The sequence below is a fragment of the Camponotus vicinus genome, unplaced genomic scaffold (genome assembly GCF_025532165.1).
Source record: "Camponotus vicinus isolate PSW18456_S1 unplaced genomic scaffold, iyCamVici1.0 SCAF_4, whole genome shotgun sequence".
Classification (NCBI taxonomy): Eukaryota; Metazoa; Arthropoda; class Insecta; order Hymenoptera; family Formicidae; genus Camponotus; species Camponotus vicinus.
Window position 1 is genome coordinate 20,785,216 of NW_028141976.1, and position 26,142 is coordinate 20,811,357.

General features: G+C 41.2%; 1 protein-coding gene across 2 annotated transcripts in view; it reads right to left on the reverse strand.

Annotated features, from left to right (window-relative positions):
• Sox102f (transcription factor Sox102F) overlaps positions 1-26,142 on the reverse strand; it is a 158,745-nt gene that overhangs the window by 124,749 nt on the left and 7,854 nt on the right. Inside the window, exon 1 of one of the 2 annotated variants that reach the window (XM_083098861.1) lies at positions 17,854-19,547. The exons of the other annotated variant lie outside the window; for it this stretch is intronic. The gene's annotated coding sequence lies outside the window, so the exon portion shown is untranslated. Of the gene's footprint in view, positions 1-17,853; positions 19,548-26,142 lie in introns of those variants that run through there. 2 annotated transcript variants of the gene reach the window in all.

The window sequence follows — 26,142 nt, forward strand, 5'->3', positions numbered from 1 at the left end:
AATTAAATATAATATGAATTTAACAACATGTGCAATATAAATTACGCTTTCAGTATTTGTATAGACGATTTTATCTAACAATTAAAGAAACACATAAATATTTATAAATATTCTATAGAGATACCTAATAATGCACATTATTACTTTAATTAGGCCAACAAGTATAACATTAATTGTAAAAAAGATCAGATATATTTTCTTATTAAAACTCTCTTTATCTCAAAATTCATTAAATAAATATATTTATTTAATTTGGTAAAACCAGTAGACTGTAGATCATTTTATGAATAAAACATCAGTAATGTATGTCGTAAGTTTTGCGTTTTCTGCGAAAAAGATATCTTAATGGCGTCGATGATAGATCGCCCTTGCTGATAAGTAGTAGTATCATATAAAATACACATATAAGCATACATATCCTATACAAGTTATATGAAAAATTACCATTATCTTAAACTTTGTGCTGTATTTTCAACGTCGATCATTCTAGCAGATATTGGCATAACACAAAAATTTTTAACATAGCGATTAAAAATGAAATATGTATGTATAGTACAAGCCTAATTTTGATTGATAATGAGTATCGTTAAGTTTGATATGCCGAGACACATCTAGATCACAGAGACTAAAAAAACAAAGCAATCTGGAAAACTGTAATAAAGTTTGATGGAGATTTTTTAAACTATTTTACATATGATATGCCATGGATGATCAACATCTAAGCAGTGCACAAAATATTTCTCCACAAATCAAATTAATTCATTAATTTTTTATATTATGATTGCCTTGTCGTTTTTTCGCCATCCAAGAACACGCCCTTACGTATGAAACATCGCGTGGCAAAAGTGAATAGTGTCTTACACTTTGAATCAACTTCCTACGCTTCCCTTATTGCTTTCCCGGCTGGTCGAGACAATATTAAAGCAACTGTTGGCCGCGCGTTGGTTATTTGTATAATGAAGGCAGCACCGTGATACGTTGTTGGCGGTTAAAAGTCCGGGAGCAGAGTTTCTTATTAGTTATTAGTATACGCTTCGGCGAGGGGCAAATGAAATGGTTTACAAACGCGAGAGTAAGAATAGAGACAGAGCCTTGAATGGGGCCTTTGAATTACTGGTGGCCGCTTGTTTTGTATAGACACATATAATGTATTCACGCAAACTCGCTCGTTTGTGGCCGTCTGTGCGCGCGTATCCGTTGTGTATATAGATATACATATACATATATGCAGAATGTCTCGGTGAGCAATATTTAAGTATGGCGGTGCGAGTTCGCTTGCGCGGACTTGTACACGTGTATCCACGCAAGTCCGCGCAAAGAGAAAACACGAGATGTTGGCCATCCCACTATCCACCACCGCCAACGTCGACCCATCGTCGCGGTTCTTCCGTCATCTTTACGCCCTTTTTCAGTTCCCCACCACCCCGTTTCTAACGACTTTCTGAAAAGTCTCGCGTTGTGACGCGCGCCCTGTCATCTTCTGAAAAGAATAATATCTCTTTTTAAAACATTAGCAATTCTACGATCGCCACTTTTATTTATACGCCGTTCTTGTGCCACCGGCTCTCATCTATTCGCGCGCATATATACACACGACACATAGAGAGACACCCTACGAGCACGCGTACATATACATATATATACAGAATGCTTCAGAGTTACGGTCTTTTCCTTTAAACAAGCACGAATATGAATAATTTTTCTTTCAAAGAAACATCACCATCAATCGTGTTCCATGTGTCTTCATTGTAGCCATTTGAGAGTACATTCATTTATTTCTACTGTCCAAAGGTTACGAGGGATGCCCATACCCTGGCAATTCTGGTTGCTCCAACGGCAACTCTCAACCGCCCCGTATGTTATGTAACGCGCGCGCAGGGTGGAAAGAAAGCCCGGATGGAGAGACCGCGGCGATGCGCACGGCGGTGGACGTCGCCTTGTTACAAAATACTTTAATTAATGACTCCTCGGAACAAATTTACCTTCATTATTAGCACATTCATGCCGGGCGACGCGGCCGCGCCGCGTACGTGAACGCGCGGACGCAACACGTGTATCCGAGAGGCACAAAGCCGGCATTGTGTGGAGCCACTCATAAAAGACGCCTGTTCTTGCGCGAGCTTTAAATAATTCAATTCACCGAATGTGCTCTTCCTCCACCGACTGCATCGCTGCCTTTTGCTGCCTTCTCTCTCGCCGGAAGAAGTACGATGTAAAAAATAGTAGCGTATAAAAAAAGAAAAGTGAAAACAAGGAAGGAGACGCGGAATATATCATGGATATACATCGATATTAAATCACATTCAACGAGCGAATCAATTAAAAAAATTAAACTTATGATAAAATATTGAAAAACCGCGAATATATAGTTTCCTAAACTTGGTTATATGGAAGAGTATTTGCTAATTCTCAACAATTTGATTGTCATATCGAATATGATTATGTCGTATACGGCCGTGATATTTTATAATTTTGTTTCTAATGATGGATAAGAGATCTGACACATTCTGCTTTAGCAAGCACACACCATAGCAATATTATTTTCTATAACGTGCAGCGCATAATTATAAGTTAAAAACGAGATTGCGCACTGTCGAGTAAATGCCCACTCGCAAAAGCTTACAGAGGCATACAAGCTGAATGCCGAACAACATGCACAATAGCTCTTCTGTGTTCGTATCCTTCGTATGTCTAGACTAGAGAGTTAATAAAGCGTGTAAAGAGAAAAGACTGACAACATGCTCGTTTCTTATCCGAGCTAATTATTCACGCGTGCTTAAGAAATGAGGTTCGAAAAACCACTGAAATGTGCTGAATATTTCAATTTCAATATTTTTCCTTTAGTATTAATATTAACACATATGCAATATTTTTTCCCATGTTCATTTTTTAAACTAAAAAATACAAAAACAAATTTTCGCATATAATTCAATTCTCCTTCGTATATACGCGTGCAGCATCGAGAGAGAGAGAAAAATGTTTTTCATAAAAGTCTTTTCTGCGTTGTATCCCTTAAACGGATCTCGAAACAGACGTTTCGTAGAGAAAGCCTCGTCGGTCGCGGCTGAGAGCGAACGAGCAAGGCGATTCAGAGACGCGCGCGCGTTTTCCGGGATCGCGACGACCGCCGCGAGAAAAAGGATGAGCGGCGTGGACGGAATGGAGATGAGCGTACGAGCGGCGCAAGAAGCGAAACACACAGAGACGACGGAGACGGGAACCAACGGGGAAGGGAAGAGGAGGGCGGAATTGGCGAGGGGGAGCGGAGAGAGCGCAGAGACGGAAGAAGAGGAACGGCGCGAGGGAAGCAAGGCGAGGAAGACACTACAAGCGGTGGAGAAGAGCATCGGGGAACCGAGTGCACAAGAGCCGAGAGCGCGCACCGGGGTCGAGACGAGGGAGAGAAGAGCCCGAGAGAGGAGCCTCCGCTCGTTCCGGCCTCTACCCAGACAAACGGCCCTTCGCCCGACGCAGAAGAGTCGCGCACTTTTTGCGCCGCTCGTTCAAGTTTACATTTACGGACTGATCCCCTTATCCGTTGTCACCGGACGCTCCGCTCCGTTCGCTCGCTTCGCTCGTCCTCGGCTCGGCGCTGGTCAGCTTGTATGCAGATGCACCGTCGCGCCGGTGATTATCGCGATTCGCGAAGCCGCTACTCTCGCCCTATTTAACGAGAACAATGCGCCGCCGGGCGTGAGGATATTAATGCGCGTAGCTTCTGTCTGACTCGCTAGAAAGGATCGGGGCGGCGCGGTCCGACTCGCCGCAGGTGTGTCACGGCTCGGATGATAATTGGACGGGGTAACTGTCGCGCGCGTCAAGCGACGACATGCGATATGGCCTTCTCATGCCCATAATCCTTTCTCGTCGAAGCATACGTGAGCGATTAACGCACGCAAATACTGATGGGGTTTCGTCGCGTGGTCAGCTGGCATAAATCGTGTGCCGCGATAAAAACTGTATTGCATTGCACATTGTCTTCAAGAACAATATACTTGATCGTAAAAATGCCTGGCGAAATTAAGTAATAGATCTACTATTCTTGATATTTTATATAATGGCTTAAAAATTGTTTGTCAAAATTTTCCCTGACTAATAAACTGTTTCTGAATATTTAATTATGTTTATTATAGATGCTGAATAGTTGCCAGTGTAAGATAAAATGTTTTTTTTTTTCAGACTGTGTAATAATCATTTCCGCCTTTTCGCCAGAAACATCAAGTAATATAATAAAATTAACATAATAGACGTTTATCTCTTTATAGATCTGAATTATCGAATTAAGACTATTTTACAGCGATCGTGTTAGATATAAAATTGGTTTAATTACATATAGTATATTACAATTTACATTTACATATAGTATATTGCAATTTATACATATAGTATATTACAATTTTTTTACTGAAATCGGATAATTTCTTGTATAAAAAAAAATATTGATACTCAAAACTCGCATTAATAAAAGTTATTAAAAATAGTTTTACCTATTACTAGATTGAAAGAAAACGAAATTTGCACTATAAAAACGATTTCGCGCATTTATGAGCAATTTTAATGGTATATTTCCATCGCTGTTTCTACTCGTAATGCATTTTATGCTCGAGAAAGAATCTATTATAAAAAAAAACCATTTGCAATCAATGAGAAAAGTAGAGGAAATAATTCGCAATAGAATAGCTGCTAAACCGGAAATTTATTACCTGTAAAAATAAATAGTCATATTTTCAGATTTGATAGATTCTTATGTAACGCGAAAATGCCTACTTTCCCTGCCACATAAGACTTCGATTTCAATGAAATGTCAAGAAATTAATGTTCATGAATAATTTACTTTGTAATGATATTTAAATACGAAACACACAATATCGTGAGATTGAGCAATTTACATATCTTTTCTTCAAAGAAAAATGGCAAATGATATAAGAAAATCTCTCTATAAAAGCAATATTATTTTCAGTATCATAAACATTACGTTTTTTTCACAAGATTTATACATAAAGAAAAATAAAATAATGGATCAATATCCTGCAATTTTAATGATTTTATAATTAAGAATAAGGATTTATACATCTTTTCACATTCTTTTTGTAAATTTTTTTGATCTCGTAATCTTGCGGATTCTATAAAAAATTATTAAAACATTTGAAGGTATGAAGATTAAAAGAAGAACGAAGGGATGAAACCTGAACTCTATCGGAATATTTAAAATGCTTACAAATGATTTTATCTTTGTATTTGCTGACAATTCTTTCGAATGTAAAAAGAGCTTTGTAAAAAGGAAATAGTCACATGCGATGAATCGGCAGGTGACCGATAAAATTAGGGAAGAACGAAGTTTTACTGGCTGTCAATTACATAATCAACAAATGATATCAAGAATGATAATGGGTAACGAGTGGAGAACGAATAGGCTGCCTCCGAACTGGTTCGAGGATGTGCGATTCCTTTTCGTCCCTTCTCCGTTGAACGAAGGGAAAAATAAAAGTACGATTCACCTTAGCGGAAAGTCAAGTTGTCTCTCTCTCGGTTGGACTCTTTATTTACTTTATTATAGACTACGCTATAACGGTATCGGTCGCATCAACGCCCGTCTTGTTGCCCTCTTCTTTCGTCTTTTTACGAATATCCGATAATTGCGTCTCTCGAGTGGCGGCGATGCGACGAGGAACTAATATTTGCTTTCCTTTCCAGACAACGACTTTGGATAATTGCTAATATTTTCTTGTGCCGTAATCCACAAACAGAAACTAAATAATTTAACGAATATTATTAATTGATACCGGATATGTAGTTTAAAAAATAAAAAAGAAATTATTTTAGTATTATACAATATTTTCTTAACCAGTTCACTGGTAATGGCCCATATATGGCCAAAAAAAAGTGCCACAACTGGTAATGGCCCATATATGTCCACTATGAATAACTGCCAATTTTCAACGGATTTGCATGAAACTTGATACACTCACATTTTTCGGGTCGCTGATGACAAATTTGGGATCAAAATTTTAAAATTCAAAATGGCGGATTTAGTATGGTGAATTAATTTTGTTATTCTATTATTATATTTGTTATTCCATTAGAGAAGATTCAAATTCGATATGTTCAAGTTTGAATGTCTTGAACTAATCCGTTATCTGCGACCAAAAAACGTACCGAGTGTGATATATTTCCATAATGGAATATCAAAGTTAATCACTAGAAACTGCCATATTGGATCTGCTAGTTTAAATTTTGCAATTTTGTCTATAGATTCGTCATAAGAGACTCGAAAAACGCGAACATATCGAATTTGATCTTCTCCATAATGAAGTAAAATTAGTCCGCCATATTGGATTCGCCATTTTGAATTTTGAAATTTCGACCCTTGATTCGTCACCAGCGACGCAAAAAACCCTTTATAGATAAACTTTCATGTAAAATACGAATTTATTTGCTCTCACCAGTTTTGGCACAAAACGTTGATTTCGGGTGTACCAGTGAACTGGTTAATATTGAATCAGTTTTTACTTATTTTTCTAATAAATGATTATATAATACGCACAGTAACGTTGATAAAATTTATTTAGAATTCAAAGCTATTTCTATGTTATGCCACAGAATGTCTGTTTTCAATTGCGTTGATCTAACTTAAAGAAAGCGACTGAAAGAGAAATATTGTTTCTATCCATAGACTGCCTCATGTGTCCTTTCAAAGCATTTACTTTGTATAGATGTGTCTGCAAAATGTGCAATTTTCATGAAAACGTCTGCCAGTCATTATTGTCTGTGGAAACGCATAAAAGAATATAACGCAATGTGAACATTGACAGTTATATATTTATTTTCAGCTTAACTTATATCCTATTATCAATACAAATTCAATTTTTGTGAATGATTTTATGCATATTTCGCGCGACATTGAGACATTGAGTCATTTACGTATTTTATACAATAGGTCTACGTAGCTTTTTACCGATTAGGTATAAAATATCATCTTTTTCAAATCGTCTTGTATATTCATATGCGCATATATTGTCGCGTATTTCTTTGTAAGCGTAAGAATAAAACATTGTAATAGTCATTTCGAGAAACGTTACATCATGTGCTCATTATGCTTTACGATTGTCCATTGCTTGTATCATAAAACTACATTGTATTTAACAATTGCTCGAAAAACAACTTTTATTCGAACACGACGTATTGACGGAACGCTTTTTCGACCGACGATTATTCTTTTTCCTTTTATATCGCGCGATTTTGACGTAATTTTCATGTCGCGCACGTACATTTCAATGTCGCCCGCGATTGAAATATCGTCGCGAAGAAAGTTACGTCGTCGATACGACACATCCGTCCGTAAATTTATCCCCATCTGTCACAAAATGTCTCGCGCAAAAATGCAACGCATTAACAACGAGCTCTCCCCTCATTATTGTTTTAAGGTGTCTCGAATCGGTGATCGGCCGACGAGGCTAGAAAGAAGGACGGACAAAGCGGAAATCGTCTTAGCGGAACAAGACAAAGAGAGAGAAAAGAGGCGAGCACGCAGTATTCGCGCGTAGGTGTCAACAATTTATTGCCCATCGCGTCTCGGTTGCTCAAACCGGCCGTGTACGTAGGCTTTAAAGGTCTACGAAATGTTGGGACATTATTTTCGGTGATTACCGCCATTCTTTGATTAGGTGCCGTCTCCCCCATCTCCAGTGTCTCCTCGCCACGACGATCGTAACGCGTTAAATTCCTACCAGATTGTTGGAGAAACAGACAGCGAGCCTCGAAATGAAAGAGAAAAGAGAGAGGAAAAAGAGATGGAGGTGGAGTGTTTCGAAATTCGTGGTAATAATTTATATGGGATCCGACCGAACTCAGAGTCCCTCGTCACGATAAGATTGGATCGTCGGGGCCTTTACATGGATACACGAAATATCTAAGTGCTGGATAACAGCTTCCACAAAGGGCTAGAGTTGATTTTCGTAAGTGAAAGATCGAAATTTACTTGTATGTATTATTGTAATTTCTTTTTGATGACATGTCATCTTTAGCAAGAATATTTACTGTCGAATATTTAAAGTCCGATAGATAAAGATAATTCGATTAACGCTATGCCAGCATCTGTTTACGTAATGTTCACTTTCACCTAGAAATAAATTAATAACGCGAAAATATTCATAATTACGTCGTTGAGTCAGATTTACTTTCGGCTCTTATCTGCAGCCGTAAAATCGCTCGCAAAACGCTCGCGACCACAGGCGCGCGATTTCTCGAGACTGCTAAATGCCACATAAAATATGTACACTTTCTCCGAATATTAACCCTTAGTGACACTGGAAGTCCAATAAGGATCACCTATTATTATATCTTCTAATCTGTTCGTTAAAAAAATCACCAAACGCATTTTTTTCAATTATTTTTTTAAGAGTTATGCACATTTTTTTCAGAATAATTAATTTTAATTTTGGCAACACGTGTAGCACTGCGGAAAAAAAAGATCGATACAAGTGTCGGAGAGAGCGCGGTTCAAATACAATGCCTACACAAGAAAACGCGGTGGAAGGCATGCCGGATCGACGGATGGAGGCGAAAGAGAGATCGAGAGCAGCCGGCCCGGAGCTACGGAACATTTAACCGAACAAAAGAAGCCACTATAGGCAGCAATGTCCGACGGCGTTTCATAAAGATACGGATTTACCGCCATCGTGCCCGAAAAGGGGCTCGCCGCGTCGACGACGACGACGAGTTCTGGCGGCGACAAAAATACGAGCCCCTTAGCTTCAACACCTTGCCCGCCTAGCACCGATTCGGCGCATTATCCATATTCGAGAAGGGGATTTCCAAATTAAACTTCGTCACGCGAAAAGAAACACGCTACCGATCGAAAGCGTGGTCCACAACACGAGAGATATTTCGAGATATTCCCTTCACATGCGCGGAAGATTGTATCGGTGCTTCATATTTTCGCATTATTGAGATCTACTTCGATACGTTATCGTGCATGAAGGATTTTATACGTGCCTGTCAGAGGAAATGTTCTCTGCTAAATTACAGGCCGATAAAGTCGCGTGCAAAACTTTGCAAAGCGTTTGACTGGGTATCGACTTGGAGACGGATCGACACCGCACGCAGCCTCCCTTTAACAATTTCATTTATAGTCAATTACATCGTGTGCGAACGATGTCGTAAATTACACTTTTGCGCCGCGTCTTATCAATCGCGCATAATTCTCGCGGCGGAGCCGCATTATGTGCCGGGAATGTAAGCAGAGAGATTTATTAGCCGCGACGGTTTCTCTATTGCTTTAGCGCCTTCTCTCAACATTCATTTCTGTACTGAAAGTACTTGGTCTCACTTGCGGCTTTGAGCCGTATCGTTAGCGACGCGGGAGCGATGCGAGATACCGCGAGGTCAAGTGGCAATCAACAATTCGATCGGCAAGGTGCGAACGTTACGGCGCCGTACATCGGCGCGCGGTTTTAACGATGTCCCCAAGAGTTTATATTAATAGCGCGAGATGCAATATTCATCTCATTGCCGTGTCAAGCTGTCAACGAGGTTTCTGCAGATAATTACTAAATGATACATCTCGAGATGCCTTAATTGTTTATGTCCGGAACGAATATATATTCGCGAATAGACTACTTTTGACGCTCGGTCAATCTCTATATGCAAATTCTACGGCATTTCTCAAAGACGCTTTCACTCGTAAAATCCGGATTTAGTAAGCGTGTGATTTCCACGTCGTCTTTCAAAATCGACCACAGCATCCTCGCCGCTATAGACACGTAGCGGAGTCAGCGCGCGTCCATGGTCCATGGAGGCTTCGTGCAATAATCCGGCTGTCTACCAGGCAGGTCGGTGACAGCAGCTGGTCTCGATCCAGCCTCGGACGCTTCCAATCTTGCTGTCCCCTCCGTGCTGCGTAAGAACTGCTCTGCTCCTGTCCGTCTTTTTCTCTTCATTCTGTCCTCTGTCGTTCTCGCTCTGTCGACCATCTCGACGTCTTTCTTTATCCTTCGTTTCTTCCTGTCCTCCCTTTCTCTCCTTCTCTTTTCTCTGCCATCTCTCATCTTCTCCCCTTCCGTACCGTGACTTAAGTCTACCCTGATTTACGCCCGTTCACCTGCTCATCCGTTTCAAGAGTGGCCCACTTGCGCCTCTCTTTCCGGCTGCCTCGCGCGCTTTACGAAGCAATCGGGGACGGGCTGACATTATTGTCCCGAGACCGGCTATCGGGAATCGCATTAGAAATCTTTGTATCGCGAGCTCATTAGTCGACGCATACCATGCGAATTGCCCGAATGCAGCCCCGCCGTTCTTATTATGTGCGCGGTCGGTATTTGTAACACGATCGCGTGTTAGATCAATCGGGGCGATTCGACGGCTTGCCGCGAAGCTAAAAGTCGGCCGTTAATGATTTCAGCGGGACACGCGAGATGATAATTTCGGAACAAACAGAGTAATCGCTAATTGAACGGTTGCGCTAACGAACGTCCGCGAAAGCGCACGCTATTCTATTGTAGCGTCGATTGTAACCTTATTAGATACAACAGACGAACGCAAAATGAATAAACAACGGAGATAACACGACGCTGAGTGGTGCCCCGTAGCGAAAATTACTTTCTGTTAAATACGCAAGTGGAATGGTATAATCGCTTAATAAGTTCTTTCTCCGTTACGGCGACCAAGCATAACCGCATGATATCATCATCTAAACAGCCTTTAGGCTATTTGCAGTTTCCAATAATTCTTCTTAATTAACTAAATTATGATAATCGTTAGGACAAGATTTGTTTTACGGCCTCTCTCGCTTAATGTTAGCTTATTTTTTCTCAAAAAATACCATCGTACAATATCATATTTTAACATTACAAGTATATGTTTTTGCCTTTTCGATATAAAGCAATAAAAATGTATCGCCAATATAAAAGAATTGTAATTAATGTAAAAATTTGGAAGATAATAATCTTGAAATGAAAACGATAAAATTAATTTAATCAAATAAATAATGGATTTGGTGACATATGACATATATTTCGATAAATTTTTTTTATAAGGAAATTTATGCTACAGCATATATAAAGAATGGATATACTGATCGAAGAGAATCAGTTTTATAGTTTTTACGCAACAGCCAATTAAAAAATACAAGTTCCGTACGAGTATAAGGAGATATAACGGTATAAATTAGTATAAAAGAGTAAGGTATAAACGAGCAACTTTCTTTCTCTTTCTCTCTCTCTCTCTTCTTCGGCGATACAACTAATCTCATGGGAAATTCGATTCTCGTATCTCCACGTGTATCCGCGTTTCCTTAATGACTATCCAAACGACATTTGCTATTCGAAACCTTGAATCGTCATGAATAATCGAAATATTCCGCTAAAACACAACGAACACCTTGTGCATCCCGGAGAAATCGGACGCGGCATCGAAACTCGTTCCTCTTCTATCATTGAAGTCAACGGCATCGCTCGCATTATACTCGACGAATAATTCATTCAAGGCTAAATACATAAATCGACCATTTTAACGTAATCATAAAATCGACGCGATTTTGATCAGCCGAGTAATAAAACCGCCACGAGGAACAATAATAAAAAACATCGTTGTCTTTCGAAATTGTAAATGCTTCTGAAACGCATAACCGCGGTATACGATCCAATAAAGACATACTTTCGTTACGAGCGATGCAAAAGTTACGACTCGTCTACGCGCACGAACATTGTATTTCCGCTTATGGAGAGTGGAGGGATATAATAATCATTAAAGCGCCGAAACGTTAATGTAACTATTAGCATGCCGGCGATTAGGAGCGGTAAATGCTACAGAAGCGGGCGTAAAACCGTCATAAAATGCTAGCGAATGTATATAATACTTCGCGAAAGTCCGCGTGTTCTCGCGACACTCGAGATCAGGGTATCGAGAAGCGTATTCACGAGGCGAATTTTAATTCTGTTCGACGTATGCAAATTATCCTTCCTCTTCACATTAATCAGACTAGCGCGATACGATCGCTACGCGTGTCTACTAGATAATGTAGTGCGGCGCGACAAAGCATAAACTCGCGTAACACGATAATAGCATGTGTTGGAGTCATTTCATCGGCGTTAGCGTTGCAGTATCGTCACGCGTGCGTGCGTAAAGAACGTCCGCGGGTACTCCCGTGAAATCCATCGGGGATGTAAAGTGTAAACGATCCGCCGCACTTGGCGTGCCGTCATTGTACAAACGATGATCCGGCGTTTCGATTAATCGGAAACGAGTTTGCCCGATCGGTCGCGACGCGGAGGTAACGAAGGAACATTGGCGTGAAACGCGCGAGGCGGACACCGAGACGGGAGAAAGAAAGAAAGAGGAAGAGATGAAGAGCCACTTGACGGTGTCATGACAAAACGCAGGTACGTACTTAAGTGTATATAGTGGTACCCGCAGGAAGCAGCGCGGGGAGACTCCCCGGCTGTAAAGTATAAAGCATTAAGCGTTAATCTCGTCGGTGGACAAGATAATGCCCGAAGTCGGCTCCGTGTGAGGAGCCTGTGAGTGGCTATTTATCTCGAGTTTAAATCGATTTGTATGCTAATCCACGAGAGAAATCCGCCTGCGTACATAAAACTGAAGGAGGTCTACAAAACTTAGCCTCCATGAGATTCCAGATATATCCCTGACTAATTAGGCCCACCGTCGCCCTGCCTTCTTCCTTTGGCCTTTCCCCTCCCTCTCTCACCCCTTTCGATGATACCGACCTTCCACCCATCAGAAATAACCTCTCTTCGTCGAGAAACCAACGTGTTTCGCCGAACGGCAGAGAAACGCCAACCATTCATTTGGAGAAAGAAGGAGAGAAAGAGGACGAGGAGACGAAAGGAAAGGAGAGCTCGCTTCATTACGACAACGGCAACTACGACGAGAAAACGTGCGCGGCCTTTCTCTCTCTCTCTTCTTTCACCTGTATTAACTCCACCGATAAATGCCTCGGGATTCCAGAGGCCAGATTCGCCACTATAAAAAATCGTGCTTTGCAAAGAGCAAAATGGAAACGGGGAGGAGCAGGGGGAAGTGGCCCTTTAAGGATCGCCGCACAAATGACCGCTCGCAATCGGCGATCCGTTGACACTCGCTCTCGTTGACATTTTCTGGGGCCCGAGGAGTAAACTCGTTAGGGCTGAAGGGTACCTGTTCGCCGGGTCAATGACCGTTTCATCGATAGCGTAAGCAGCTGCAGGTTATGTTCTGCGCGCGCAGGTAGATGCATCGGGTTAGACGGAAATTTGGAGGGGTCTCAAATGGGAAGATGCATTTGGAGATTCACGGATCCCTGATTTGATTGTGTATCGCGCACCGTGCAAAATTGCACTTTATTTTGTAAAATATGATGTCGCTTTTTTGCGAAATATATTATTTCGTCGAGTAAAATCGCGCCTCGTGTTTCGATATAAAAACAGAAACTAGAAAATTTTATCATCGATCAAGATAAAAAAATACGCTTCATTAATCAGACACAATTGCGCTTTCGAGAACTTTAATTTTAATTACCACTAATCTCGATATAATTTAGATACGGATGTTACGAGAGAACCGGAATCGTTTTCAGATAATCGTCAAGTGGGCGTGTTGTCTCTTAGGCTATAATATGAAAGCTATCGTGAATGCGGGGAGAATGCCCACCTCATTTTATTTCCCAGCTAGCATCGGTTGCCTCGTTTATGGGTCGAACCCACGGACATTAAATCCGTGAATATTGCTTTGATCTTTTATATTTATTTCGTGGAATGGGGGATTTCGATGAGGCCGGGTGGGCGAACGGGTCAGGTAACTTTGCCGCGAATCATTTCGCCAAGTATAAATGATGAACATATACATGCAAAACTATCAAAACTAAATTTCTTTTTCATAACGCTCAGATTTCGATAATGTTCAACGCTCTCTCCGAGATATTTTATATACAATGCAATCTACATCATTTAAAATTGTTTAATTTAAGTGACTGAAATTTGAATTAATTGTATAATTATTTTAAAGCGTTTCAATTCTTTCTGCCTCAAACACACGCAACTTCGATTTAAATTTCCCGAGTAAATAGCGACCGGACATGCGATGTAACGAGATAATTAACTTGTCGCGTGCACTTTGAGAAGGTGTTATGATTATTGAGCATTTCAATATTTATATTTCACGTCAACGTTCGATAAAAATGACGACAAACTTAATTCGTTCGTCCACGCGCGTTTCTCAGATAGGTAAGCGCTTAAAGAGGACCAATTATGCGAAGAAACTTCAATTTGCATTTCGCTTCGGGTTGCGAGATAAGATCATGCATACCGCGATCAGCGGACGCAGGACGCATGCGTTTCGAGACAAACTGGTTGACCGGACATTGTTCCACTCTGAACAACCAGCCGTAACAATTGAGTTCGATTTTGAACAAAGAACTCTATTAGGGCATGCGTGCATTTTCCATGCCAAGGCGAACGAGATTCGCTACGAAGACAGATTGCGCGATACGCGAACGACAAGTCCGTATTGTATTCGTTATATGGATAAAACCACCTGTTTCGCAAAAATTCGATGTCGATGCTTTTGGCATCAAATCGCACGCGCCTTTACAAATCAAAGGAGAAGCGCAGACACGTGGCTATATTCAAGTGTGAGAATATTGCTCGATTCGGAGAGAAATCTCGGTATATATGATTGATCGAACGTATCGATTCGAAAGTAGCTCTGTCAAGAGTGTTGAAAAAAAAATTATATAGATCTCTCGATTGTTATATATATATTAAAAAATTTATAAAAAAAATTTAAAGCATTTGATTTAATTATTTCGTAAAAAATGTGTAACGTAAAATGTTTAAAACGATAATTTTTAATTCAATTCGATATTTAAAGTCTCTTAAGTCAAACGTGAAAAGGCTAAATAATTTATTATAACAAACAATATTTTTACAGAGAAATAGACTTTTCATACAATAGAAATTGGCGCATCTTTGCTCGATGTATGAAAAATGTCACTCTTGATGCGGAAAATTACGATATCCCATGGTCTTTATGTTCAAGCACAGCGGATTTACATGCAAATTGCTACGTACAAAATGAATATGCCGCGCTCTTTAAAGGATTTCATTTTGAACATTTACGAGCTTCTAACACATCGAAACGGCTCTCAGAAATACCGACGTAACTCAACGCTGATCGTTGAAGAGCACGTGAGAAACAAGCGAAGAAGATTTACGACAAGGGAAATATACTTTACATCGCGGCCACGCGCATACATTTCGACGCGGAAGAATGAGAGAGAGGGAAAATCATCTTGTAAGGGTTACCAACGACTCGCTTTCCTTTGTGACGCAGCGCGTAAAGGGTTTAACGTTGCGTGCTTCGGGGGTTGGCTTTGCGCGCGGTAAACACGAGAGACGTTTCCTTGACAACTTTTAGCGATATTCAAAGTCGATTTTTTTGTCAGATGTATCCATTGCGAGATAATTAAAAGCTAGTATATATCATAAAAAAACCATTTGCGTCTTTTCAACACATGAATCGATTTTTTATTATTTAGCGTGCATATAAAAATATCTTTTCTCCTTTTCCGATGCAGGAAATATTTATTATTAGATATATTCATTTAATGGAAATTTCTATGATATTAAAGATAATTGTTAAAATTTTCTATCTAATACCAAATAGATATTTTTAGATGTCATTCTTTCAATAGATTTATCAAAGAAGCGTTGCAATTCGCTTTGTACATCTTCTGCCTAAATATCTGTATCCATTGAGGATTCTAAGAACAGGAAGGTTCGGCTTCCCCGTGTGCGTATCTCGCGGTAGACATTTTACGACATTCGGTGGAGCTATAAATCGTCGAGCCTGGTCCGATTTATGCATCGATATCGGTGCACTTAAGTATACAAATGTGCCCTTAATTGGACTGTCTCCTCCCGTGCGTACAATAAAAGCGGCGCTTCACGCGGTACCCAAATCACTGCTGACAGGTACTCCTTTTAAGTAAAAATTATGGCCACTAAAAATGACCGCTATCAACTGTACGCAACGCGAGAGAACGCGATTTCGCAACAGGTATAACGTGCAAGAAAGAAATTCATACGAGACTTGCGGCAGGTGTCAAAGATAACTACATCCGGTTATACGTAAATTTACTATATTACCTGTATATTTAAATTGAAAAAAAAAATAAGAGAACAAAACCAGGCACGAACAGAGGCAAGTAAAACAATGAGCGCCTATGAAAGAGGAACACGTGTAAAATGAAAACGCCACGTCGTCACATTCATTCGACATCCTAATTTCCGGCTGCAAATGCTGCGATACGGGATCTTAATAACTCGATGCAACTACATTGTACACATTCTATATCTGGGGTATCCGCGTACGTGTAATGGAACATAATAACACACGGGCTATAGGTGATTTCCAGTGACCGTTAAGTCTCGGGAAATTTCTAGTTGCATTAGGAACATATAATTAAATGCTTTGATTAATAATTTATTGTGCCAGAATTATAAAATGTAATCACACACACGCGGCAAGAAGACTAATATGTTTCTCACATTTCGCCCATTGTAACAATCGGTAAGATCGTAATAATTCTTAGCCAGTATGCTCGTTCTAAACATTTCACGCCTATCTCTCTCTCTTGTACTTTCTGATCACTATCAGACGTGTCCGGTCGCGGAGAGATAAGATTCGCGCGCTCCACGTGTGGCTATAATAATAAGTTAATATTAATAAATTTGCGCGGAAGATGCAGCGATAGAAGCACAAACTCTTATGGGTTCTTTCGAGGAACACAATCTAACCGACAGATGCAACTTTCCGAGCGTAATCATCGTTTTCTTTATTTTACGTCTATCGGTGACACGGCTGATTTAAGTGCGTCACCGCAAGCACGTGGAAGACAAACGCAAAATACGAGAAAGTCGAACGCGTCGCGATGCGCCGATAGCCACTTACGCGAAGCGTAGATCGTCGCGATCGTAACCGCAATCCCATTGACGATTGTTCCGTACACGGTAGCAGCCGCGATCGTTTAAGCGGTTGCATGCTCTTAATTAAAATAAGCAGCGTATTACGATAGGGGTCCCATTACGGGTATAGTCTACCAAAACGAGAAACGATCTCCTGGAAATGAAGAAACGGACGTATGCGTTTTGCGCGACATTCCGCGGTCGCGAGAGCGCTTAAGTGATTACTTTGATAATTCGCGAGTTTCGAATCAACGAGCGCCAAAAACGCTGCCGCGGATCGAGATCTGTCTCGCGTCAAGAGTCGAGCTATGTACATCGCAAACGTGACCGAGTCGCGTTTAGCGAGAGCGCAATTCTTGCTATTTGCGGCGGGAATCAATCGGACCGCCGATCACGTGCGCATGATAACCGATCGAATTGAACAATGATCGTTTCTCTTTCGCCGTGTTTCACGGCGGTGCGCGTCGCCGATCGATTATCGATGTTTGTCAATCGCGGAGGATTTATCGTTCCATTTATCCTATTACCTGAGAATCCGTGCGCGCGAGATGCCATCGTGAGAGATCGACTGCTTCTGCGAATTGCTTTCGCGCCTAATTGACATTTTTGAGGGACCGCCTCCTTTTCGCGCACGAGAGTCGAGATTATTCCCGACATAATGACACGAAGAATTTCCTACTAACGTCTGCGGAAGATTAATCTGTTCTTGTATCTTTCACGTGTAATGTACCTTTGACGAAATGCGTGATGCAACGAGACATAGAATTACTATTCGCATATGAAATCGCGTATTAATTAACAAAATATGAAAAAGAAATTAAATCAAAATAAAGATATTTTTTAAAATAATATTTCTCATTACAAGCCAGATTATTATAGTAAAATTGCAGCTTACCGTCAGTTTCAACTGGTTATTTCCGAACAAGCGAAGCGAATCTATTGTGCGAATCACTCGTCATCACGATTACTCGTCCGCGTAATCAATTTCTAATAAAACGCACTAGCTTGCTGTTTCTTTTTGATGGCACCTGACACAGTTTTAAAGCTCCTGCACTTTCGTCAAGGTGTTTCACCCACACTATATATATATAGTTCACGTTTCTGGGCAATCAGATTTCGCACTAATCACGCGCGGTCACAAAAAAGCCAGACAAACCAGATGAATCTTTCACGATACACTATGTATTCTCACGTTTAAAACTAATTGAGCAATCATCGAGATCATATCGATTGCGTAATATATCGAATTGATTTTACGCGTTTACCATTAAAGTGATTATTGTAAAATTAAGAGATTAATTATTATTAACAATTTTAATTTAATCACTATAGAAATAAGGAGAAATTAACATTATATAAGAAAATTGTAGATATAAATAGTAAAATAAGAAAATTGTAGATATAATAGATATAATAGTTGGATAGAATTATTTTATTAGAAAAGAAAAATATTTAAGATCGATAACGTTTTCCACCGAGATAGAAAGCTCTTGACAGTTGCTCTTGTCAATAAAGCTAATGGCATTACAACACAGGCAATTAACACCACAATTTTTGGGTAGATATCAAACCCAATGTCTCGTTTACGATCAAATAATCTTGTCAGATCAGCTTTGTGTAAGTAACAACAAAGATTCAAGGCTCATCAAATTGGCCCGGTTGTGGATCGTTTGCCCTTTCAGTTCTGCTTCAAGGGATACAAAGATAACAAGCACGACAGCAGCATCGACGTGGGATCATGCAAGAGTTTGGCGTTCCAGAACAATTAACCCCAAAGTCTAATCGCTTTAATTAGCATCATCCATAGTTTCCTTCCAACCTATTCTGCCCTTCTCGTCTGTCAAGATTCGGAGCCTCCTCCGCTTCCTCTCCGTCATCGGGTCCTTCTAATCCTGATCTACTTTTTGATCGATTGCATTCGACCGCTGTCGATTAGTTACAAACTCAACGTCGATCGATGATAGACGCTTTAGATTACGATCATTGTGTGAATTCTGTGGATACGGATGATAGACACGAACGTGTTCGATCTAACACACACGATATTCTTCGACAATCCGCTTTCTTAACAAAAAAATCTACAAACTTTCTTAACGCAAAATAAAATTTGAAAGGCCGTCCTTTCCTAAGAAACCACTTGCAGATAAATCTCGACAATAGAATCGAGATTACGATGATGCCGACGATGATGATGACGACGATCGACGGATGCCCGTCGTGTTTTCCACGTGTTTACGACGTACTATCACGTACCGTCAAAGAACGCGGTACCAGTACGCATCCCATGTCGTCATTCGATTTTGCAGAGATCCGCGTATCGGCCGCGAGATCGAAGATGCGATGGATCTCTCACTACACGTTTCATGCGTGCGGAACGTTTCTCTGGCTCACACCCGGCGCCCGGTACATGCGCGCGTGGCCAACCGATTGGACCAGATCGGAATAGATTTTCGTCTCAACCACCCTCGCGGTACCGCACGAGCGTCGACGCGAAATATTCACGATATACCGCCGCGGCGGAAACGGGCGCGAACGAACGGCCACAGACGATGACAATGATAATGATATAACAATAGCGTGCGTTCTCCGCTGGTTCAGATCTTACACTGAAGACCAAGGTACACATACACATGTGTGTCGGCCGGGCCGGCAGGTAGAAGAAGGAGGTAGAGACCGAGAGGAGGAGGTGGAGTGTGGTTTCGGAGGAAGGGGAGCCCACGCTCTTGTGCACCGGCCGCGCACACAATCGCGGTACCCCAGACGCACACACATGTACGCGCTCTCTCTTCCTTTCTCTCTCATTCGCGCACACAACGTACCCTACTACGCTCACGCGATCGCGAGAGCGGAATCGGGAGAGCGCAGAAGAGCACGTTTACGCACCTGTATGTGTCGGCTGGAACCTGGTGTACGGACCCGTACCCGTCCACTCTGGCATGCTGTCTCCCTCGCGCGAGAGTGCTTTCGTCTTCCCCGTTATATCGCGCCGCGCCGCGCCACGCCGCGCCACGCCGCGCGATGTGCGTACGTGCGTGAGCACGTGTGAGAGAGCCGTGTGCCTACACGCGAGGAGACAACGCCATGCCGTGCCGCACACACAGCTAACCCGTCGTCTTGGGGGCCCCGGCCGCGTCTCGTCCCGCGCGCGCGCCACAGCATCTCGCTTCACTTACATACGATACGATACGAGCGAGCCACAAGGCAGGCAGGTAGCGCACAAAACTAAAGAGACTCGGGAGAGAAGGTACGGAGAGAGCAAGACGGTGACGGGGAGAGATCGAGGTAGAGCGAGAGAGGCGAAGAATCGGCCGGGAAAGAAAGGGAGAGAGAGAGAGAGGCAGAGAGAAAAACAGAGAGAGCAAAGAGGGCCGGGGCTAGCGAAGAGGAAGTAAGAGAAGAGAGAGGAGAGACGAAAGGATAGACAGCCTGCAGTCATGGAGGGGTGTCCGTTGCTGCTTCTGCTACTTCTGGTATTGCTGCCGATGCCGCTGCCGTTGCTGTTTAACCGCGGATACGCGCGCTTTAACGCAGTCGCGCGAGCTCATCTCTCTGTCTCTATCTACGCTGCCATCGTTTAGGCCAGAATGACGAATTGTTCGCGGATGATATGTACTCTCATTGATTTGTATGTATGCTTTCCGTTCAACTGACGAGACTTGGATCAAGACAATGATGGAACGAATAGTGTAACATTTTTCATCATCTACATAATTTCGATTAATTTATTTTTAATATAAACAATTATGCAAATATATTAAATATATTACTAATTAAAAGAAAATTGATATTAAAAATTTATAAAATGTTCAAAGTAAATTTTTTTATAGAAATTGTGTACAAGTATTTCATATATACATATATATAATGTATAATAGATAGTTGTAAGGAAGATGCACAAATGATCGTATATTTTATAGCTTTTTCTCTTGATTTTTCTAAGATTTAGTGAATCATAAATGAATATGAGCATATATATACATATATATATATGAAAGAAATAAATGGTAAAGAGAAAATATAGCTGTAAGAATATCAACGTAAACAGCATCATATATCGGCCTATCTGTCTCGTCTCTGCCCACGTATTTCACCTGTCATCTCCTCTTATCTCAGACAATCCGTTCATCCGTCTTTCGAAAATGCTTCTCTCATTCTTACCATTGCTCTGTATTCTCTTCCTCTCTCTCTCTCTCTATTTTTATTTCTTTGATGGAGCAAAAGATAATTATTGGAGAAAACAAGAAGCTATTGTGTTGAGAATAATTTGTAATAATAATTAAATTAAATTTTATCTTCCCGATCCTACTTGCGGTCGAGAATATAGCGTGGATAACTTTGCTAAGATACGTTGAAGAAAAACGGAGCAACAAAATGCTCTAACTAATAACAATTATCAAATATTCCTCCAAATCTGAGAGACAGAACAACGTGCGTCGACAATAGCATTACCGTTATATAAATCGAATTACCCAACGTCGAAGCGTTACGCAACAGTGTTTGCGCACATCGTGCCAAAGTGATTTGTTTGTACGTAATTTAGTACATCTGTGCATACGGCCTTCGTCGAGCAGAGAATTCGCACATTCGAAGCGATAACCTCATGCGCGAAAAGCCATGCGCGGAAAGTTTTTCGGACGCGTGATGCATCCTTTCTTTCCCTGGACCGCTGCATCGTTCGCCATTAAGGTGAGCGCGATTTGCATACGGTTCGCGAAAAGGGAGAGGCGAAGCGGAGGAAGGGAGAGAGGGACACGCGAGGCAGGAGGTCTTTGATTTATCGTTTCTGCTGCCGCCCTCCTTCGACGTTCCACATGCAGCGTGCGATTCTGTTGCGCCACGTTGCGTTCCAATTTTCAGTTCCACCGGCGCATAATGAATCGGTATGCAAATCCACGAATAGGGATCATAACTCATTCGTGCGATATCGTGTTCTCACACGCGGTCAATCGAGCGTGCTTCGCGGGACACGACACGGGGCGACGCGGGACGACGCGAGACCAGGCGAAGAAGATAAGGACACCGAAGACCGGCCGCGGCAATTACAAGCGCATGCACGTACACGCGTATACGCGCGAGATGATATTCAATACAAAGACGCGGAGAAAAAATCCCAGTCAAACTGACGTGAAATATGTGACACCGAGTCCGCGTAAAAATATCGGCCCACTACCGTCCCTGTTAACGCTCGCCGCGCTCGGGCGCGAAGCCCACTCATGACCGGATTTTCTAGCTGCGTCTTGTCATCCGCGACGCTTCTGCATTACGGATTCCCTGTCAATTGGACAAATAGATTTATGTATTGGAGATTAGAGGAATTAACTTATATACATGAACAAGTGTGTTGGAAGAGTAGAAACGATAAACCTTGTAGAATAAAGTTTTACAAATCGATCGATCGATTTTATTGGTTGACGTGTCACATGCAACGACTATTAATTATTTTCATTTCATTAAAAGGGTAGGAAAACAAAGAGAAAAAGAGGGCTTTGCAATTTGTTTGATGCAAGAGTCGCAAGTGGTAGGAACATACCGTGCAGAAATAGGACAAGCGTACAAACCAGTATCTTTAGCGAGTGTGAGAGATGACATATGCCGCGGAGGCACTCATTCCTGCACCGAAGGACACTCCCGGGATAGCACCGCGGTAAGATGGAAATACGCCTTCGTTCGGGGCCGGATTTATCGCGTGCTTCTCGGACATTAACGGCCCAAAGTGTCAAGGGCGACTGAGCTTGTTACGGCGCGGATGCTCCGGCTCTATCAGTCGCCGAACATTGACGGGAACCAGCGAGAAAGAGACGCGGATAGACAGATTGAAAGCAGCAAAGAGAGGACTACGGGGTGACCAGAGGGAGCGAGGCAGAGAGATAGACGCGGGTGAGAGAAAGAGAGACAAGAGAGAGAGGGAGAGAGACGATGAGGCGAGTAAGGGTTCGTTCGAAAAGCAGGGTACCCGTGTCCATTGACCGTAGGTACGCCAGTGTCGACCGCATCGATAATTCGATAAAGTGTCCTCACATTACCCTATTGATTGCTCCATTGTCCCCGCGACGCTTCTCGACGATGGCTTCATCGAGGCTTTCAGCCCTTGGTCTGATGCTTTGGTCCCACTTCCTTAGTCTCGTCGGCGACTCGTCTGTGTGCGCGACGTAGTAGTACTGGGTTTTCTTCTCGCGATTGATTAAACGTAACACTCCCGACATTGTTCGCGCGTAAAACATAACACTTCGAGATAATTGGCGAGAATCCCTTCCCCAACGATTAAAGATCTTTGTTCTCGTAGCATAGAGCTTGTTCGTTTCATTGCAACGACATGTAGGTATAAATCAAAAGAAAAAAATTCGCGTAAACTGAGACGATAATCAATGATATAATTAAAAAATCCACGTATACGATATGTAACTGAATTATATTTAAAATTAATAATTTGTGGGTAATGAGAGATCATTTTTTTTTCGATGCGCTTATTACTTTATCACAAACTATTTTGAAAATCCGCTGATATCTTACGCAAACTTATATCTGATTCCTAAACTTCATATATCAACGGCCACGCGTACGATCGGTCGGATCTCTTGTGAAATCGGCGATCGATTATACCACGAAAAAAAGATGGTGAGAGAGGCGAGAGGAGATCCGGACCTTCGCTGGCGTGCCTGAATCCTAATTGAATCGTCAGGACGCTCGAGTACCGGCTCTCCGGATACCGGCTGCTAACGTCAAGAATGTGACAGATAGTCGGACATCGCATCCCTTCCAGAAATTAAATCTTAACGTCGAATTTCGATTCAACTTATGATTTTTATATGTATTTATCACCGAATTAATGCTCATCTGTATTTTAATTGAAAATTTAACGTGCTTTAATTGAAAAAAATTTTGCCTTTAATATGTTTTAATTGAAAAAAATTTTGCTTTTAATGTGCTTTAATTGAAAAACATTTTGCTTTTAATGTACTTTAATTGAAAAAAAAATTTAGCTTTTAATTTACTTTAATTAAAAAAATTAAAATGTGATTATTAAATATATCGTATTTAATAATCACATTCCAATGAGATTATTTTAGAGAGAATTTTACACTTCATATGCGCTCGCGTGTATATATTTTACGCTCGATTACAAAGTTCTTCATAAATCTACTCTATAAATTTGTCTTCCCGAAGAATATTAAACGCGTCAAGAAGCGTATAACGAACTCTTAACACATCGATGAATCGCCTATGCAAACATTTCTACCGTACAATCTTTTTTTATAGAGCTCCAGCGACGAGTATTGACGTGAACAAGTTGATTTTGACATGTGCATAGTAATTAAATTATCCGAAGATTCGACTACCGGTTCTGCGCGCGCGAGGCGGCGACTTGCGCATCACACTCGGTAATCGTCTGCAGCTATTTGGGAATCTTTTGACACTCTGGTCTCAACCGAGGCTGTGCGTAGTCGTGATGCTCGTACCTGTTCCTGTGGGCGGGACCCGGCATGCCATTCTATTTCAGCCCCGGCTTTCATTCATAACTTGGGTTTTTAATAGCTTGCCGCACAGTGCCTATGGCGACGATGTTATACTCCCGGTTTCCTCGCCTTCTCTCAGCATTGACCTCTTCAACGAACGCGAACCGAAAATCATTCTTCGCGCTTAGCGCCGTCTTTATCTCGGATAGATCGACGCTTGATTACCTCTCGTTCCAAACTATTCGCTGTTACACTTGAGTTTCGCATTGTAATATCTTGAATATTAACGCATTTTAACGCGCGGTAAAATACATATTAATTAATGATTCATAAATGGAAACGAATTAACTTAGCAATTTGTATTAACGTTTCTTTTGTTTACGCGATCTTCTCACACTCAACAATTTGAGTGAATATGAATTAGATATTGTAATATTAAAGTATGAAATACTCTCGATGTAACACGAGAACATAATTTTTATATTGCATGATATCAAATATAACTTAATGTGATACTAGCTTCTCTCTTTTTTTATATAAAATTTCTTTCGAATTATTGAAATGTATCAAGTACCTCTTGTTATCATTAAATTATTTAAATTAAATTAATTAAATTTAAATTAAATTAAATTATTAAAATTTAAATTAAATTAAATTATTTAAATTAAATTAAATTATCATTACAAGCAATATTTTCTACACTTTCACGTAGAGATAAAATGGTAGAAAATAATGAAACGAGCATTGTTACAGTTTTGATTTTGATAAGTTTGTGTCATCTTATGGAAGAGAAGGTATTTTAATATATTCTGAAATCTCTAAGGAGAGCAAGGGGACTCGGATGCGGAGGTGTAATTCCACGGAATATGCTCGCGAATGAAGCTGTCAATGCATCCAGAATGATCGATATGCACATATCTGTCTACGAGGCAAAATGTGCGACAACCCACTCGCACATATCCGTATACGGACGGCACGCGGTGAGATCTCGCGATATTGGAGCTCGTATATCAAACTGAATTATTTATTATCTTCTGACTCAATACATTTTCTTGCATTTTCTCTAGCCTCGCGTGATGCTAGATTGTGAACTCGCGCCAAGACATATCCGCCTCTCGCAGCTCTATTTAACTGTCCTCATACTATAAATTCACTTGTATTCTTTAGAATTGGACAATTAATCTCGGCCATATTTTTATGCCCCGTGCACATATGCATTATTCTACGAGAAAAGAACGCGCCGTTTCTTATTGCCTATTATGATTGTCTATTTCTTATTGCCTTCACTACGATTTCTTCACGCTACGTCTTCGTTCAACCAACATTTTTGTCGCAGGTGCGGACAAACGGTCCAACAACAAATCATTCTCGCTTCTCGACGCGAAAACGTAGCTTTCGTCGTAAGCCGATTAATCCTATCGGGCGTATCTCCGAAGCCTTATGCACGCACTATGGAAACCATGACACGCGCATACGTAGGAACGTTGGAACTCTTTCGAAATCCCGCTCGACATCGTCGAGAAGAAAACGAGAATACCGGGAGAATAGCTGAACAAAGAGAAAAGAGATAGACAGGGGAGAGATGCGTGGTATGCGGCGAGGGAGGCGGGATGAGGCTTGCGAAGGTGAGGGCGACGCCATGAGGCTTATAAATAGACACGCGGATAATCACTCAGGATTTATGGTAACCACGGATTATCAAGTTGTACAAGGGGGTATATTTCATATTC